Genomic DNA, 10441 nt, shown 5'->3' with positions numbered 1-10441 from the left:
ATCCTCCGGTGGTCTTTTCTACCTTTCTTTCGTGTGTGGGGATTAAAAATTTCCGGATTGGACCGAGACTTGCCAAGCGGACTTGGTTTACTACCGGTAGACCGCCTGTCAAGTTTCGTATCATTTGGACTTCGTTTGATACTCTAACGGTTAACCGAGGGACCGAAAAGGCCTCGTGTGTGTTGCAGCCCAACACCCCTCCAATTTGGCCCAAAACCCACCAAACTCTGCTCCATCACCTAGAGCGTTCGATCATGATCGTGTGGCCGAAAACCGCACCTCATTTGGACTTTCCTAGCTCCCTCTGTCTATAAATAGACCCCCCGTTTTTCGGATCTTCTCCTCCCACGAAACCCTAAAAATCCCTCTCCGCCGCCGCCGGACGTGTCCGGACGAGCCGGACAACGTCCGGATCCGCCGCCGCCCTCTCCCGAGCTGCCAAGTGGCAGCGCCACCTTCCACCGCCGCCGGCCCGCGAGGGCCCAAGGCCGGCCCTCCCCGGCCCATCGCCGCGCCGCCCGCGCCCTCCTCCTCCCGCGCGCCGAGCGCCTCGCCCCGCCGCCTCCTTCCTCCGGGCCGACCGCCACGCCGCCTTCGCCGGCCAGCTCCGGTCGCCCGAGCCGCCGGAGTTCCTCGCCGCCACCGCGCCTCGCCATCACGCCCGCGCCGCGGGAGCCGCCGCCTCCATCGCGCCATCCCACGCCGGCCAAGCCCCGGCGAGCGTCGCCGGATCCGGCTACCCCGGCGACCCCTCCATCTCCGGCCACCACCGCCATCGCCAGCCGACGAACCTTGATTTTCGCGCGCGTGAACAGTGCATCGGGCCTGATCTAGATCTGAGACTACTCGGTCGACTTTTCCCCCTCCGAACCCTAATTTTTGTGCTAACTTTGACCTGTGATATCTCCGCATCCGTAGCTCTGATTTGGACATATAGTATATCAAAATGTTCGTCTCGATGAGTACATCATTTCATTCCATTGCATCATTTTCATTTAAGTGCATCTTGATGCCCGAAATGCTGTTAGAAGAGGGCTTCGTGAGTTAATTGTCAGATCTGCTATTTCATCTTAGACTTTTGTCATTTTTGCCATGATTGTTGTGTGCATGATATGACCTGGTGCTCTACATATGTTTTGTTAAGGGTTTTGTTATCTTTCCAGAGGTGCAACCCATGCATTTTTTTGATGTCTGTGGTGACTTGTGCAAGCTTGCAAAGTGAGGCACCCGGTAAATCTGTTTTCAGGGACTTTGAGATTTCACTAAGTCTGGGATTGTTTAGTTCATGATGCCATATCTTCAGGTTGTTTCCTAGTGATCCGTGCCTCTTTTGAGGATGATCAGTAAATGAGTTTTGTTAATCTTGTAGTTCTCTATCCATCCATGTCCTCTTTTGCAATTATGGAGCACCCTAGCTTGAGTCAATCGAGCTCTACTTTTGCTTCGTTGTGAATCTGGGCAGATCGTCAACTCGTTTGCGATTTTGCCGATGTTATTGTAGTTGATCCGTGCATGATATGCCATTGTTCTTTCCATGTTTAGCTTGAATTTTGTGCCTTATTAATGGATGTATGCTTGCCTTGCCATGACTTGCACCGTAGTGAGTGCATCGAGCTCATTTACATGCCTTCGTGAGTTATATTTCAGCATGTGTCAGTTTTCACTAAGTCTGAAAACTGATTGTGTTTTAGCTATGTTCGTGTGCTTGTTAGTATATTTTGTGATCCCTTTTGGCTCAAGGTCACTAAGGGTCTTTTGTGAAGCTTGTTGAGTAGCTCCATTCCATGTTCTTCTTTGTCTTAATCAGGTCCTGTAGCATGTTGTTTTGTTGCTCCGAAGAGGGCTTCATGATCTGAAATTTCAGAGAAGTGTTAATTTCACTAAGTCTGAGATCTGTTTTCCATTTGCGTTTTTTGCCATGCTTGTTTGAACCTGTTAATGGATGAATTGCCCGTGGCTCAGTGCTAGACTTTTGTTAAGCATCTTGAATGCTTCCCTTCCACGTATTTTGATGCCATGTTTGAGTGCTGTAGCATGTTCATTTCGTTGCATTTAGAGGCCTACTTGCTGTAAATTACAGACCGGTGCCAATTTTGAATCGGTTGCCACTTCTAAACCGTAACTCCGATTCCAGCGTTCTTTATATCGTTTTCAAGCGATTTCATCTCATCTTTCCAGTGGCACACTTGGTTTTCCAAGTTGAGGCCAGGTTCATGCATTTCCTGTCATATCTTGCATTTTGCATCCCGCATCGCATCCCGCATAGCATACCATCATTGCATCTTATGGTTTGAGCTTGCACGTGGTTGATTGTATCCTTGTTGCTTGTTTGTTTTGTTTGGGTAGAGCCGGGAGACGAGTTCGCTAATGAGGAGCCCGTTGAGTTTGCTTTTGAGGATCCAGTCAACTCTGACAGCTTTGCAGGCAAGATGATCATACCCTCGAAATCACTACTAACTTTGCTATGCTAGTTTGCTCGCTCTTTTGCTATGCCAATGCTACGATGCCTACCTTTTGCTTGTCAGCCTCGCAATTGCCATGTCAAACCTCTAACCCACCATGTCCTAGCAAACCATTGATTGGCTATGTTACCGCTTTGCTCAGCCCCTCTTATAGCGTTGCTAGTTGTAGGTGAAGGTTGGAGTCGTTCCTTGTTGGAACACATATTTACTTGTTGGGATATCATTATATTGCTATGTTATCTTAATGCATCTATATACTTGGTAAAGGGTGGAAGGCTCGGCCTCTCGCCTAGTGTTTTGTTCCACTCTTGCCGCCCTAGTTTCCGTCATATCGGTGTTATGTTCCCGGATTTTTGCGTTCCTTACGCGGTTGGGTTATAATGGGAACCCCTTGATAGTTCGCCTTGATTAAAGCTTTTCCAGCAATGCCCAACCTTGGTTTTACCATTTGCCACCTAGCCTCCTTTCCCGTGGGTTTCCGGAGCCCGAGGGTCATCTTATTTTACCCGCCCCCCCCCCCCGGGCCAGTGCTCCTCTGAGTGTTGGTCCGAACCAGGCAGCCTGCGGGGCCACCTCGGGGAAACTCGAGGGTTGGTTTTACTCGTAGCTTGACCTATGTGAGTGTGCCCTGAGAAAGAGATATGTGCAGCTCCTATCGGGATTTGTCGGCACATTCGGGCGGTGTTGCTGATCTTGTTTTAACCTGTCGAAATGTCTTGTTGTACCGGGATACCGAGCCTGATCGGAATGTCTCGGGTGGAGGTCTATTCCTTCGTTGACCGTGAGAGCATGTCATGGGCTAAGTTGGGACTCCCCTGCAGGGATTGAACTTTCGAAAGCCGTGCCCGCGGTTATGGGCAGATGGGAATTTGTTAATGTCCGGTTGTAGATAACTTGAACATTAATTTAATTAAAATGAATCAACCATGTGTGTTACCGTGATGGCCTCTTCTCGGCGGAGTCCGGGAAGTGGACACGGTGTTGGAGTAATGCTTGCGCAGGTTGTTCCTCTAGATTCTCGCTCGCGCTTTGCCTCCTCTTCTCGCTCTCTTTTGCGAATAAGTTAGCCACCATATATGCTAGTCGCTTGCTGCAGCTCCACATATATTTGCCTTACTCCTCCCAATAAGCTTAAATAGTCTTGATCGCGAGGGTGCGAGATTGCTGAGTCCCTGTGGCTCACAGATTCCTATTACACCAGATGCAGGTCCAGGTGATTCCGCTCCAGGTGACGCCTACGAGCTCAAGTGGGAGTTCGACGAGGACTCTCAATGCTACTATGTATCTTTTCCTGATGATCAGTAGTGGTGCCCAGTTGGGGGTGATCGGGACCGTGTCGCATGTTGGGTTATTTTCTATTTTGGCGCCGTAGTCGGGCCATGAGTGTTTGGTTGATGTATGTTATTTATGTACTTTGATTTGACGTGGCGAGTGTAAGCCAACTATGTATCTCCCCTTTTATTCTATATATTACATGGGATGTTGTGATGATTGCCTAACTTGCGACATTGCTTTCAATGCGGTTATGTCTCTAAGTCGTGCCTCGACGCGTGGGAGCTATAGCCACATCGAGGGCGTTACACTAATGCAAAGTCATTTTTTTCCCACCTTATTGAAGACCCGACTCATCACATTGTAATGAGCCGGCCCTTGGGGGCTACCAATTGCCTCTATCAACAATTTAAGGTACAAAAGCTTTTTATCCATTACATTGAAGGGTCCACTTCTCAGTTGGTAAAGCACAAGGCTCTTAATCTTGTGGACGTGAATTCAAGCCCCATGATGGGGGTTACATCATATGATGTTATTTTCATTGAAGAATATATCAAAATCCCAGCTCAATATTATCTTACTGAGCCGGCCCTTGGGGGCTACATGTTGCTGTTCAAAGTTTACAAGATTATATTTACAAAGTCCCTGCTCATTATTGGATAATGACCCGACCCTTGGGGGCTACACTGGTTGAAGTTTTTATGAGCATCAAGCAATTACAAGTCCCAGGTTGCTGCAAGCATGACAACCCGGCACTTGGGGGCTACATATGTGGAATACTCAATTCTAACTAGTGACTGGGATGAACAACATGGATTTCTTCAAAATTGGTAACATTTATATTGAAGCAAGTCTTAAGCCATCACTTTGTTCTGCTCAAGATTTGGGGGCTACAGGTATTATATTATTATCGAAGAAATATTTTCAAATTCTATGTTTGAGAAAACCAGATTGACCCGGCGTCACCAATCATTATGACCTTGTGGCTGCAACCCGGCGTCATCAATAATCATGAACCGGCGTTGTGAACCGGCGTTGGCAACAATCATAACCCGGCGTCTATCAACGGTCATAATCCAGGATCATCAGTTTTTATAACCCGGCCATTTTGGTAATGTTAAAACGGCAAGTTTTACATCTTCAAACCGGTTGAATATCAGATAAGTCTTTCAAGACCCATATTTCTTAAACCGACGCTTTGGGAGCTGAGTCAAAGGAGTTATTCTACACAATATTTCTCGATGACAAACCAATGTCGGCAAAATGATTATGAAGCTAGTCTGTTGACCCAGATTTCCCAGAAGGAGGAAATAACAAGGACTTAAGGATGATTAGGTACCGGTTTACAATTTTTTTTAACCCAGAGCATAACCTGTCAAATTTGCTCTTGAGTTTATGTTGCAGATCAGTTTAACATGGATAAATCCAAATTAAACTGGGGGCTAATGTCGGGGATAGACCCCGTGGCGTAAACCGACCGGAAGTATAAACCGGCCGGACTGGATGACTCACAGGTAACCCGCCCGGAGCTTGGCGGTTCACCGGCTACCCGCCCGGTCTTGGCAGTTCATTAGTAACCCGGCGGGCGGGTCAGATGGATGATGAGGCCCATGGCCCAGAAGGCCGGTTCATACTATGGTGGGCCGGTTTAAGAGGAAAGGCATGAGGAATATTTACCTTACAAGGAGTTAAGACCAGGACTTGTATCCGGTTTGTATTAGAGATAGACTAGTCCTAATCCTAATAAGACTCCACATGTAACCCGCCCCTTCAACATATATAAGGAGGGGCAGGGCTCCCCAAAAGGGACAAGATTCACAAGTTCCACAAGTTGGACAAGTTAGGTTTAGACAATAGCTCTCGAGAGAGAGCACTCTTGTAACCGTGATCATCATCATCAATATCAATGAAGCAGGATGTAGGCTTTTACCTCCACCGTGAGGGGCCGAACCTGGGTAAAACATCGCGTCTCTCATCCCGCTCAACCCCTCTCAAGCTACCACATAGATGCGTTGGCCTCGCGACTAAGTCCTGACACTAAGGACATCTGCCGTGACAATTCCACGACAATAGTCATGCTCCATTTTCGTCACACAAGAATGCTCTCATCATGCACAACCCCGATGACAAGCCAAGCAATTGTTTCATACTTTAGTAACCTCAAACCTATAAACTTTCACGCAATATATGAGCGCGAGCCATGGACATAGCACTATGGGTGGAATAGAGTATAATGAGGGGAGTTATGTGGAGATGACAAAAAAGGCGAAAGTCTCACATCAACGAGGCTAATCAATGGGCTATGGAGATGCCCATCGATTGATGTTAATGCAAGGAGTAGGGATTGCCATGCAACGGATGCACTAGAGCTATAAATGTATGAAAGCTCACCAGAAGAAACTAAGTGGGTGTGCATCCAACTTGCTTGCTCATGAAGACCTAGGAGCACTTGAGGAGGCCCATTGTTGGAATATACAAGCCAAGTTCTATAATGAAAAATTCCCACTAGTATATGAAAGTGACAAAACAAGAGACTCTCTATCATGAAGATTACGGTGCTACTTTGAAGCACAAGTGTGGCAAAGGATAGTAACATTGTCCCTTCTCTCTTTTTCTCTCATTTTTTTATTTGGCCTTTCTCCCTTTTTTTATATGGCCTTTCTCTTTTTTCTATAATTCCTCACTTGGGACAATGCTCTAGGAAATGATGATCATCACACTTCTATTTATTTACAACTCAATGATTACAACTCAATACTAGAACAAAAGATGACTCTATATGAATGCCTCCGGCGGTGTACCAGGATATGCAATAGACCAAGACTGATATGTATGAAAGAATTATGCATGGTGGCTTTGCCACAAATACTATGTCAGCTACATGATCATGCTAAGCAATATGACAATGATGAATGTGTCATGATCAACGGAATGGTGGAAAGTTGCATGGCAATATATCTCGGAATGGCTATGGAAATGCCATAATAGGTAGGTATGGTGGCTGTTTTGAGGAACATATAAGGAGGTTTATGTGTGAAAGAGCGTATCATATCACGGGGTTTGGATGCACCGGCGAAGTTTGCGCCAACTCTCAATGTGAGAAAGGGCAATGCACGGTACCAAAGAGGCTAGCAAGGATGGAAGGGTGAGAGTGCGTATAATCCATGTTCTCAACATTAGTCATAAAGAACTCACATACTTATTGCAAAAATCTACAAGTCATCAAAAACCTCGGTACTACGCGCATGCTCCTAGGGAGATAGATTGGTAGGAAAAGACCATCGCTCGTCCCCGACCGCCACTCATAAGGAAGGCAATCGAATAACACCTCATGTTTCAAATTTGTTACATAACGTTTACCATATGTGCATGCTACAGGACTTGCAAACTTAAATGCAAGTATTTCTCAATTTCACAACTACTCAACTAGCACGACTATGATATTATTACCTCCATATCTCAAAACAATCATCAAGCATCAAACTTCTCTTAGTATTCAAAACACTCATAAGAAACTTTTACTAATCTTGAATACCTAGCATGTTAGGATTTTAAGCAAATTACCATGCTATTTAAGACTCTCAAAATAATCTAAGTGAAGCATGAGAGATCAATAGTTTCTATAAAATAAATCCACCACCGTGCTCTAAAAGATATAAGTGAAGTACTAGAGCAAAACTATATAACTCAAAAGATATAAGCGAAGCACATAGAGTATTCTAACAAATTCCACGTCATGTATGGCTCTCTCAAAAGGTGTGTACAGCAAGGATGATTGTGGTAAACTAAAAAGCAAAGACTCAAATAATACAAGATGCTCAAAGCAAAACACATATCATGTGGTGAATAAAAATATAGCTCCAAGTAAAGTTACCAATAGAGGTAGACGAAAGAGGGGATGCCTTCCGGGGCATCGCCAAGCTTTGACTTTTAGGTGTCCTTAGATTATCTTGGGGGTGCCATGGGCATCCCCAAGCTTAGTCTCTTGCCACTCCTTGTTCCATAATCCATCAAATCTTTACCCAAAACTTGAAAACTTCACAACACAACACTACAAAAAAAAAGACGCATCCGTGACATTTTGGGCCGAACGAAATTTTTTTCTGTCATACATATGACACTTCTATGATGATAATTGTGACAAAACCCGGTATCATCATAGATGTGGTGGGCTCCTACTTCTATGACAAAAAATCATGACAGAAAATGGGCTTTCCATCCTGGGCGGGCCGGAGAAGCAGCTGCATGACATTCTTTGGGCCGTCCATGACGGAAAAAACCGTTGTACAAGCGAGGGGGAGGAAAATTTTGGGGAGTTCCCGGTTACGGTGGGAGGTCGGGGGCCGAGCGATGCGCGTTTCTCTCGTACACGTACGCGCATGTGTGCAATGCGTTGGCTCTAACTGAACCCGAGCGAGGCGTTGGGCTCTAACTGAACCCGAGCGATTGCACTACAGGTTACGCGTTACGGAACTTGAGCGACCGACCGATGGCTGTTAACTGAACCTGATCGAGCGATTCCTTCGCTACTACTGCTAACTGAAGCCGATCGATGCTGCCTCTGGATGAACAGTGAGCTTTGCGGGAGGGGGGGGGGGTTTGGATGAACAGTTCCCGGTGGGGGTGGATGAACAGGACCCCGTGGTGTTGCCTCTGGATGAACAGGACAACGATCGATCGAGCCGGTTGGGGCTGGATGAACAGGACCCCGTGGAGGGCTGGATGAACAGGACCACCCCGTGGAGGGCAGGATGAACAGTAGACGGTGGAGGGAAAGATGAACAGTAGCCCGTGGAGGGGTGGTTGAACAGGTGCCCATGGAGAGGGCTGGTTGAACAGTAGCCGGTGGAGTAGCACGCGGTGGAGGCTGGATGAACAGGAGCCCATGGATGAACAGTCGCAGGTGGAGGCTGGAGGAGGTCGACGGTGGATGAACAGTAGTTCGTGGAGGCAGGAGGGGGTCGACGGTGGATGAACAGTAGCTCGTGGAGGCTGGAGGGGGTCGACGGTGGAGATGAACAGCATCCCATGCAGTCCCGTTTTGCGGTACGCCACACCCCTCCCGATGAACATGACCCCTGTTTTGACCTTAGCGCTCCAACACAAGACCGTTTCGTCCGTTTTGCGGTACACCACACCACTTCCGATCAATAGGACCCCCGTTTCGACCATAGGAGGTTCGTTTCCTCCGTTTTGCGGTACGCCAGACCCCTCCCGATCAACAGGACCCCGTTTCGAACGAAGGAGGTCCGTTTCCTCCGTTGTGCGGTACGACATGCCTCGTTTCCATCGCATGTTCCGTCCAAGCCCTCCCGATGAACACGACCACGCATTCCGTTCCGACCCAGCCGGTTGGCTCCCACGTGTTCCGTTGCCTCCCCATGAACACGACGCATTTCGTTGCCTCCCCATGAACACGACGCATTCCATTGCCTCCCCATGAACACGACGACGACGCTGTTTCTCCGTTCTGACCCAGCCATGTCAACGAGCCCTCGCCGTACATATGCGCGAGTAGGCGTTCGAGACCCCGCCCGTATGTACACATACGTGGCAGTATTTTCTTTCTTACACCCTGGCCGCCTCTACTACGACACGTGCGCGCCTCTACATCCACCAGTATATATGTACGTACATGTCTGCGACCAGAATGACAACGCTACATACGCTTCGACCAGGTGGGTCCCGACTGTCAGGCACTTCCTTTGCATGCGAAGATGTAGCTGGTGGGTCCCAGCAGTCAGGGGGGCGAAATACGGTGGCCCGTCCGATGGGTCCCCGCTGTTAGGTGGAGGAATAATTATTTTGCACGTAATAAGGAGGCACTTCCTTGCTGCGGCCGTGGACCCAGCTGTCAGCCTCTCCATGTACAGTCCACGTCCGATGTAAGCCGTTCCTTGACCACGTTGAGCACGCCGCGCCGAGAGCACCAGGGCGGTGGACGACGGCGAGGCCTAGGAAGGGGACGACACGGAGCCAGGGAAGACGTGGCAGTGGATGCCCACACGTAGAGGAGTACGAGGGCACCGGTTTGCTGCATTGTGAGGCTGCCATCGCTGCAGAGTAATAGGGGTGTGGGTGAGTAGAGGGATGGCCTGGCCAACGATGGGAGTAGTAGGGTGCGGTGAGGCCTTCGCCGCATCGCAGCCAGCCACAGGAGGCAGGAGCATGAGGCACGACCGGCGCTGCTTTGGGCGGCTGGAGCAAGAAGACCAGAGGTTGAAGAAGCACTACGGCCGTTGGATGGACATCGTACGGTCACTGGAGCTAGAATCGTGCATATTGACTAAGTTTACAAAGCCCTCCGTCCCCGTCAACTTAGTAGGCCCACAAGTCAGCCTGCCACTATACTGGGTCCCAGCTAACAGGGGGAGTATTCATTTTTTTTGTGCGTAATAAGGAGGCACTTCCTTGCGTGCGAAGATAGAGCTGGTGGGTCCGAGCTGTCAGCGGCGGTAATGTTTTTTCGTGAAATACAGAGGCCCTTTCGGTGGGTCCCTGATGTCAGGTGGAGGAATCATTATTTTGCGCGTAATAAGGAGGCATTTCCTTGCGTGCGACCGTGGACCCAGCTGTCGGCCTCTCCACGTACAGTCCACTTCAGATGCATGTCGGTCGTTGACCACGTTGACCAAGCCCCGCCGAGAGTACCAGGGTGGTGGACGACGGCGAGGCCTAGGAAGGGAACGATACGGAGGCAGGGAAGA

This window comes from Triticum urartu, chromosome 5A (assembly GCF_056163025.1).
Source record: "Triticum urartu cultivar PI428250 chromosome 5A, HENAU_Tu73, whole genome shotgun sequence".
NCBI lineage: Eukaryota > Viridiplantae > Streptophyta > Magnoliopsida > Poales > Poaceae > Triticum > Triticum urartu.
This window is presented reverse-complemented; position numbering follows the sequence as displayed.